Raw genomic sequence first — 10,563 nt, 5'->3', positions numbered from 1 at the left:
GAACCTTTAAGAGCTACTTTAGGATACACTTTATAACAAAGCGAAGTAAAAGACGTTTCGGATGCTTAGTCCCCCTAGTGTCCATGTGTCGCGCATCAAGAAAATTAAGGTAATAATTTCGCACGGAACACCTGGTAGTTTTCACGCTCTCCGAACTGAGCTGGTACCGATTTAAAATGAAGAGGAGTGATAATTAAAGGGTAAAAATAAAGTTAACAGGGGTTTATTTTCGTTGTTTAAAGGGTTAAAACAGGTTTTTAGGCGTTATTTGTTGTTAACAGACGTGCTTTTTTCATAGGGTTTTTTATAATTCTAAAATTGAGATTTATCATACTCTTCGTTTGAGAGATTGTGTGTTGTTCATGGAACGCTATTTAAACAGAGTTTATGGCTGTTAATTAATTATTCTTTTGTGCTTTTCTTTTCATTTTTAATTTCGCAAATTGTTATTGCCTTGAACGTGTTGAAAATTAATTTTTTTGCGTTGGTCGATTCAAGAACACCCCGTGGTGGCCTTTCTGATGATATTTATTAGGTTAGAATTATGTTAGGTACTCTAAATCAATCGATCTTCCATTACTTTCCTTTCCGGAGAGATTAAATGCATGCGAAAAAAGTTTGACAGTACACGGACTAGTTATAAATTTAAATATATGTTTTACCTTTTTTATTCAATCATTTAAATTAAGGTAAAAACAGCCCCAATCAGAAAAAGAAAAACCTTTTTCCAAATGTGATAAATTCAGTTTATAGGAAATTTAGGGAACATTTAGCGAGTACACTCTGCCCTTCGAATTTAAAATAGGTGTCCATTGTATTATTAGCGATGGCATTAAGCTCTACGTTTGGCAGTACAAATTAGGAATTATTCCAGAGTAGCAGTAAAGCTAATTGGAACAATACATTGGGTGGATAACAATATAAGTTCTCAGTGCACCCGCGCGAGTTTCAATATTTCATTTTTAATTTATCGAAAATATCCTAGGCTCTGGCAGGGACCCGAACCGGACGAAAAGAACCGAAACCGGACCGGACCGGTATTTTTTTCTGACCGAAATACACCGAAACGTTATTCCTTCAGAAATAGAGATAATTGGAACCGGAGAACCGATATTATTTTTTCGGTTTCTTTTCGGTTTTTTACGGTTTCTTAACAAGTTATTGGAAGTTGAAGGACGCGGCCGGCAACGCACGGCCCGAGAAATTGATTAAAATATTACTCCCTATGATTGCCAATCGGTGGTTATAAAGTTTTTAATAGGTGTTGATTGAAGGCAATTACGGGTGGGCGGTGGCGCTAATTTTAAGCCACTACTTTATAAAAACTAAATACAGTAGGGGACGGTTTTAGAAAATAAATTTTCTTTTTTTAGAATAATTAATCTTAACATATAATTTCCCTCTTCCGCTCCTTTATTTCCTCTTGTCATTTAATTAGCTACACTGACGATACTCAGCGTTTTGGTTCAATGACTTTTTCTTCGCACTTACATTAACAAAATCACGTAATGATTTTTTGATGGCCATATTTCTTGAAAAACTAGAACGAAACCAGACCGGAACGTGTATAAATATTTCGCTTAAATAGTAACAAACCGGAACCGCTTTTCTTGGGGTCCGGGGTCCCTGCTCTAGAGTTTTGTATCCAGGATTTCGAAACCAAAACTTCAGGATCCGTACCCCGAAAACGCAGCCCTCCGGAACACATCAGCTCTTGTGATGAATCACTAACGTTAAACTTAATGTGCGGTTATCCTGTACAAAACATTTCCCTAATAACGCAAAATAACGTTTTTTGGCAGATACCTTGCACGTTAGTTTTACGTTTTTGATTACATCACAGGGAGAATATTGTACTGTCAAGATGCCAGTGCGAGTTGAAGGCCAGAAATAAAAGTTTGATATGCAATTTCAGAAATCAGAGATCATGATCATATTCAAGTCATCAGCCTCTAATTTGGCTATGTTAATGAATGATTCCAAGATTCACCGAGTGGAGAATTTGGATTCCGGGAATCTAAAATGCAATGGTATGCGTGTAGTAGGGATGCAGGAATCCATGTACCGAGCCACGAAATTTATATTTGTTATTTTTCTACTGCAACCGCCTTTGCATTTAGGGATTGAACTTCCTTTTAATTTCGACACCAAAATATTTTGGCATTCTTTTATTGGCAATTTTCTCATTTTTCAGTTTTCCTGAAATTTGATTTTCAATATAAACTTGATTCGGTTTGCTCACAAATTAAACCTAGTTAGGTAACCACTTTTAATATATGTATTAAAAAATCAATGGTACCAAAATTCCAATGTAGCCCTACCTACTTACCATTTACAAGTATTAGGTATCTCATGATCCCTAATCTGCTAAATCAGATGATTGTATCCACATTCTTTTGAACTAAATCTGGACTTAATATCGATCTCGAGTAATAAAAATTAGGACCACATTATATACATCTATTTTAAATTCTTTTACGTGGCCCCAGTAAAAACGGAAATCTTCAGTATTTAAACATTGATTCCTTAACGAATTGAGTTTTTGTGTAAAAGTTATTTTCGTTCAGAATGATCGAGAAAAATTTTCCAATATTTTGGGGATAGTAAATAATAATAGGATTTGAGCTCTTAAAATTTACAATCACAAAATGTCATCCATTAAGTACAAAATTACGATGTTTTTTCAGGTCAAATTTATTTTTATTTTACACAAATTGAAACCTCATACACGGGCCCTTTTGCAAATGACTCTCCCTGACAACTGACGTTGAATTAGGAAGAAAGGTGACGGGATCGTTGCTATTAAATCTTGCCGACGATACCCAAATTTCTTGAACTTTAAAGATGAGCATCTAATGCCCGTCTTTTTAGCGCATTTCCACAAAAAATAAAAAAACGCGCTAATTGTGGCCACTTTGTTACGTCGTTCCGTCCGATCGTTTTGCAACGCTGTAGTTCTTTTCTTTAAGAGCCGTATTGTCTACTTTTTCGCTATTTGGTTCGTTATGGTTTCGATGACTTGCACCAGGACTAGGAATTTTTTCTGGGTTTTTTGCCTTAATAAAAAGTTATTGTAAAAAAACCATCAAACGTTTTTTACATGTTCCATCATTTTAACGCTTTTGGCCGTTTATACGATCCTAGAGTTCATTTATATTTTGTATATGTTTTGTCGTCTGTCTGTTGGTCTTCAAGTCTGTTCCCTTTTGCTGTCTGTCCCTCTATCTGTCCGTCAGTGGTAGTTTGATATTGATGTCCGATCGCCTTTTACATATCCGTTAGTATAATGAACTGAATTGCATGAAATTCAATACGGGTATCGCCTAGCCATTACTTATACGCAATGCCAAGAGTTGAGTCAGAATCGTTCACATTCACGTGCCTTTCCGCATCGCAAACCTTTTATAAACCGGAATTGCAAACTTTTTTTTTATAATATTTGAATGAAATTTGACCGAAAAGGGCACTTGGATAAGGGAAAATCTAGCGCCAGTTTAAAATTTATTTTGCCGCATGCGACAGTGCCAATTTTTTTTCTATGGAAGCTTTAAGTGAAATTTGATACTTTGGCACTTGGACAAAGGAAAATCTAACATAGCTTCAAAATTTTAGGTTAAGCGCATGCGCAGTTCCAACTTCTATTTAGAAAAGCATTGAAATGAATTCCTTCTTATAACTTGAAATTTGAAGTAGCATGTCAAATGGGATTGCTTTGTGCAACGCTATCTTTCCCTATTTGTGGTCGGTTTTTACGATTTTAACAGAAGTTGCATCTTACAAATGGGAATGAATGCAGTGGAACTTGCGCTATGTTAAATCGTTTACGATTACTTTTTTAATTGTTTCTGTGTATCTGTGCATTTTAAAAGTCACGAGCGAACCATCGTTTATTAATACAACTGTACCCTGTATTATCTTTAATAACATTACGAAAGCTTGACCAGTGTCATAATTCTGTACCTGAGAGCCAAACTGTATTAACTCCATTTTTTTTCAAATCGGTATTAAGTTCTCTTCCTACTAAACGAGACTCGCTTTTTCACATGGAATATAGTATTAAGTCCTATATAATCTACTTTTGAAGTTGGCCAAAGTTAAACAGTATTATATCAATAACCTTTTCCGAGCAAAATAGTATTATGGAGTTAATATTGTTAAAGAAACTTACATGTGTGGACATAGTACAGTTTTCAGTGCGTTGATGTTGTGTAGAAGTGCACGTGTGTTTATTACTCTGCGAAAAAATGGCAAATAAGTCAAGAAAAATATTGGAAGTCGCTTTTTTACACCGTGCAATCATTAAAAATAATAAATAAATAATTTCAGAATACATTAGTATTTTATTGTCCATATTAACTCCATTTTCATTTTTCAAAAAAGTATTTAATACAGTTTGTAATTCGAAGTATTAGGGCCAAATGGTATTAACTCCATTTAATTGACTTTTTAATAGTTATTAAATAAATATTTTTGTATTAATTTTAATGTCTTATAAATTTTCAAATCGGTCTGCTGTAAAATTTAATTTTTTTGAGTTAATACAGTTTGGCTCTCAGGTACAGATATGTATCTTTGCTTTAATTTATTCTCCCCCATTGAGACTTCGTTAATTCCGCATAGATGTTTTAATACTCCCTACGCCCTGATGAGCTAGTCTAAATTTCCACGTCCTGAAAATCATCGTATATGCCTCAATTACAAACGGAAAACGTGTCATTTTACATTGTATATACTTTCCCGCTTGCTTTTGAACGTTCACTCACGAAATACGCAAATGTTACAACAATATTATCCCTACTGTAAATTACTGTCACGACATTATAATTAATGCATTTTCCCCCATTCCCAATCGTAGCAAGAATGCGTAAACAACCTACTCTTTCCCTTATGTATTTCCACATATTTATCATTCATTGGTACCTGCTCATTAGCGGAAATCAATGCAGTTCAATTTCGAACGAACCTCAAGAAGCGGTTGGTGCCTGTAAATAATCGCCCGAATTAATCAATTTTAACGTTTCGTTTCCAAATCGAATGTCACGAACAGAATTCGCTCAGATTGCACGTATTTCCTTCATAATATTTCATCACACTTCTAAAAGGTATTGAAAATTTGTGAAATCGAGCTGAAAATTATTGTTAAATTTAATAGGTTGTGGTTCTATGCGTCGTATTTTATTTATAGTGAAAATAGCGTATTTGGTAGCTTCAAATTGAGAAAACCGGACGAAGTAGGAAGTAGGTTGTTCGTTACTGCAATTTCATTAGAATTGCGAAGACATTCCCTATAGAAAAATGGGAGTGATTTTGTCCACTAGGGCCCTGCTTCGAAATAAGATCAAGATCGATTTTACCTAAATCTTTGGAGCACAGGCTTCTTCTTATTCCGATGTCTCTAAGTATTGAAAGTGGATTTAGAAAGTTACTTTAAGCTATTGTGGAGCAAAATTATTTCTATTTTAGCGTAGATATACCTTCCTGGAACGTCGACATTACAATGGAACATTTTTTCGTTAATAACCGCTGAAAGTATTTCGAAAAGGGTGCGTGCTGGCGCAGCTCCGTCTTAAAAATTCAATTGCTCGTAAAAAAATGTTAATGGTAATGTTAAAATAAAGAGAAATCAAATGCCAAAGTCAGCATTACAACTTGTTCGTTAACTCGGTTCGACCAAATTTTGCTATACAGTAAGTTTGCTACGTTTTCTCAAAGTGAAGGTAACAAGAGGTACTTACTTATCATGTGCAGACAACAGAAGAGTTCATATAAGATATGAGAAACATGGAAAGAACATTAAGCCAATGATTGTCACAAAAGATCAAAGGAGCTTGATGAGAACTTTATGATGGCTGGAAACTGGGAACTGGAAAAATTGAGGAGCTTGAAATGAACTTGGTTTAAGAAAAAATTGTGAAGTAAACGGTAAAAGTGATCTGTGAAGAAATTGTAAAGAATTAATCGGGAACTTTAGGACAGTCATCCCATAACAAACACTAAGGGAAATTTTTAATTCTAATATGAAATTTGAAGCATTGAAATTTGGTTGTTCTATTACCTTAAGCGAAAAATTTATAGCAGACACAATAGGCCTTATACTGTCCTCAGTTTATGATTTAGGAATTTAAACTCATTTGTTAAGTTCTCTACAAAATTCATTGTTTCTGATAAAGTAAGTGGTCAATTTATTTAAAGTATTTTTCGTAGGTACTTAATTTTGTTGATTCTATTACCATGGTCACTACCTACGTCAGCCTTGAAAAACATTTTATTCTCATGATATATTAATAAAAGACGAATTGGAAGCTGCACAGTTATAAAAAATCTTGAAGATAACACGGTGTTTTATAGCCATCGTCCTTTAAAGTACCTATAAAAGACCTAGTTATCTTAATATATAGCTATTGAAGTAATCCCCTTTTATACAAAGTAGATACTTTACTTACTTTGAAATAAAATCCACATTTCTCTTTCTCTCTATGGATGTTTTCGAAATTTGAATTTCACAGGGTTGTCAAGCGTATTTTTCAGTATTATTATGCATAACCTTAATAGCAATTTAATGTATAATGAAAGGTTAGTTAAACTTCAGGTTCTGTTTCAGATCCTTACTTAACACACAGAGAATGAAATTTATTATTTGTATGCTGTCGTTTATGGTATTCTAAAGCTAAAAAATACGCCAATATTCCATTCAACATCGTAAAAGTTGACGAGATTATGGAGTCGAAATTTAAAGTAACTAAAAGGTTGTGACAGGTGACGAAAAATGCTTCCACCACCCTACGGTAGACGCATTGACACAAAGTACAACAGTACGCCGAATCTTTTATGCTATTGTTTGAGACTTGAGAATTGCGGTACAAATTATTATTTAATAGGCATGTAAATAACCATAAACTAGAGCTTCTCAGCTCTAACAATAATTACCCGGATCAAAGAACTAAATTGTTGCTTTACGTGTTTATTAAAAAGACATTAGCGGGGCCTATACTTTCCACTCCCTTAATTTTCCCCCGTTGGAGGCTTTCACCTGCGGAGCTAAAACGTGTTATTTAATTCATCGCCCTTCGAGATTACTCAAAAAGATTTTCGTTTCTCGCCTCGGTAAATCTACAACAAAAAATATAGGCTGCAAGTGTAATAAATTATTAAAGGGCGTACGTTGACAAAAATTTCCAGCAGTGAAAAGCTGTTGTCTGGTGACTTGTGCCTAACACGTGCACAACTTGCTTAATATTTTAATGGCAACAGGGAGAATTGTTTACACACTTTGTCTTCAAGACAGTAATTCCACATAGCGGGTAAGATTATGGTAAATACCAAACTAGGATATGAGTGTTACATAAGGGAAGATCTAAAATATTTAACCCAATTACGTTACACGTGCATGAAAGCTACGGCTTTGAGCTTTGCTACTGCTTTAATTTTAGTCGCTTTGGCTACGCACAATTATTTAAACCGGTGGTTTAGAAAAGCTTTAGTAGAATTTAAAAACGAATTACTGCCACATTTTCAAGGATTTGATGAAGACAAATATTACCTACAAATTACAATTCGCGATATTTATGGAAGTGCCAAACCGTTAGTGGAAAAATCATTTTTGTGGATTGAAAACGTAATATTTACGTTGATGGTCAGACCACGAACAAATTATAACTGTTTGGAAAACTTCAGCAAAAATGTTCGTTAGCGCGCAATTTCGCCATTAAAAATATCTAAACCATTTCCGGAAAATATTACGGCAATTATCTTTATTGCTTTGGTGGTTGGAGTTTTTTTTTATTTTATTGTAGCACATAAATCGTCAAGTGCGGACCATTTTCAATTTTCCACCGCTGCTTCTGATTACTGAAATATCGTTTTAACGCCGAATGCCTGCGAGCGTACAGTTTTTTCTGAAATCTTTGTATTTTCAGTTTAAAAATTACTCTTAACGCTTTAAAACGTTGTGACCTCTTTTGCATCTTCAGAGTCTGGCGGATTTATCAAAGCGCCTCAAACTATTTTCTTGCTATAAAAGTTAACTGAGATATAAAATTTGTACAATTCGAGTGTGGATGTATTCACTTGTAAGGATGGCAGCGCTTTAAGTACCTTGAATTAGAGTATTTCATTTCTCTTTGTAAAAAAACCCTATGGCTTCCCCTTTTTCAAGTTATTTAATAAGTTCACTTATGCCAGTATGTCGCAGGTTTTTTTTAACTCTTTTTCATTCTGACTAGCTGCATACTTCAAAGAGGTGGATATAAGGGGCCAGATATACGAAGTACGATGAAACGAAGAATGCAAAATTTGAAAGCAGGACATCAGTAATCAGTAATCCGTAATGTTTATTGTTCAACATACTAATAATCCTTAAATGACCAATCAAAAAAAGTAAATATAGAAGCGTAAGCGAAATCTACTACAGAAATAATAAACAAGCTCTAAAATTTTACCTTTGCGATATCAAAAGCTCCTGAATAGCTCTTAAAATTCTTGAATTAATACGGAATACAAACATTTATTTACCAAAAAAGACACTAAGCATTAACAGATCTAAAAATTTACAGGCAAATAGGACAACTTACAAAAAATCGAGACAAAAAATTACGTAGGGTACTGTACTCTACTTAAATTTTCCTTTGCCTTAATCAAAATAATATAGTTCTGCAAAATGACATTTCTTCTGGTCAAGAGATGCCTCTTACCCACTACTAAAACTTTTTATAAGTAGTCCTTGCAATCTCATCGTTACGTTAACCTACTCTCAAAACGTTCCCTTGGTAAATTTAATATCTCTAAACAAAGCTGAGTAGTGCTTTGAAAAAAGTGCTTGCTAAAGGACTTCAATTACTTTTAGTGCTTAGAGCTCTGTGCTTCAATTACTTTTCTAATTCAGTAAAAAGTGCTTCAATTACCAAGCACTTTTTAAAAGTGCTTGGAACTTCAAGCCTTATCGAACTGCTTGAAGCACTTTCATACAATTTCGAGCACTTCTAAAGAGCTTCAAGCACTTATCAAGGGCTTCAAGCACTTATAAAGAGCTTCAAGCACTTATAAAGAGCTTCAAGCACTTATAAAGAGCTTCAAGCATTTTCAAAGAGCTTAAAGCACTTTCAAAGAACTTCAAGCACTTTTTAAGGGTTTCAAGCACTTACAAAGAGCTTCAAGCACTTTCATAACGAAGCTCTTATCGTGAATTAGGTGACGAATTTAGAAAACCCTTAGTCTTACTCATTCCTTCACTCCTACTCTGACGTTACCTACGTGTTCTGTGCTTCATTAGTGATTAGTCTGCAGTCTGCACATCCCACTTTTGACTTCTTGTTTTTCGTATTGTGTGGTTCCCTGTGAAAGGGGTCGTACGATTTCGTGTACAAAGAAAGGAAGACGTAATAGTTCTGCCATTTATTAACGCTGCCCTATCATATTCAGGGCATACCGGCATACGTTAAGTTTTGTTATAGTTATTACGATAGGTATAATCAGATAATTTACTGTCGCGTATATAATACATAAAATACATTACCTGAACGGCAAAAAAAGTACCTAATCAATTACCACGCACTTGCCACTAAATTAAACATTTTTATAAAAGGCCAGAAAATAACATCAAACCGCCAAAATAGTAAATACCAAGAATAGTAGAAGGTTTTTTTAATTAAGTCTTAACCCTTATTATTATTATTATCTTTTATTGTCCTTTTATATTTGTAATTAAGAATTATTAGCTAGGTACATACTAAAAGTTTAAAAATTTTATCTGTGCATTTCTTCACGTAACATACTATCACTAATTTCAATTATTTCAGAAGATACGTCTCGGTAGGTACGTACTTACAAGTAACAAGTGTCAAGGAATTTCCGAGCAACATTCTGGATTTTTTTCTTGTAGTACCTACTTTTATAGCACATGCAGTTATTACTTCTACATTAGTCATTACCAGGGTCATTACACATGGGTACGGGGAGAGTACTGTACCGCTAACAACATTTTTTTGTTTACCTAATCGTTTTAAACGAAAATTTGGACAAGCAAAACTTTAGCGATAAAACCACTAATTCCTCCAGTATAATTACGATGCAGTACTGTTTCTAGCGTGTTTTTTAAAGGCTTAAAGGGCTGTAACTTTTGAACTAGTAGCCCAATCTTGGAACTGAAATTATGGATTCTACAGGCCACATTCTATAAGAAAACTTTTTTCCGGGTGGATCTGAGACAATTTTTTTTGGGGTCTCAAAAAAAAGCAGTGTGTACACCAAAATTTCTCGGGAAAACACTTTCTCTTATTAATTTGGGTGCGTAGAATCCAAATCAATTCGTACTTTTTCGAACAGACTTCTCAATCAAAAGTTATAGACTAGAAACCAATTTCGAAAAAAAATTCAAAGGGCTGTAACTTTTGAACTAGTAGCCCAATCTTGGAACTGTTTGAAGTTATCGATTCTACAGGCCACATTCTATAAGAAAATATTTTTCCGGGTCGATCTGAGACAATTTTTTTTTCGGGGCTCAAAAAAAGGCAGTGTATAACCTTCCCTTTTTACCAAAAATCGACTACAGCAAAATTTCTCGGGAAA

This window comes from Photinus pyralis, unplaced genomic scaffold (genome assembly GCF_008802855.1).
Source record: "Photinus pyralis isolate 1611_PpyrPB1 unplaced genomic scaffold, Ppyr1.3 Ppyr1.4_LG7, whole genome shotgun sequence".
Lineage (NCBI taxonomy): Eukaryota > Metazoa > Arthropoda > Insecta > Coleoptera > Lampyridae > Photinus > Photinus pyralis.
The sequence above is the reverse complement of the archived record's forward strand: the minus strand, read 5'-3'. Positions refer to the sequence as shown.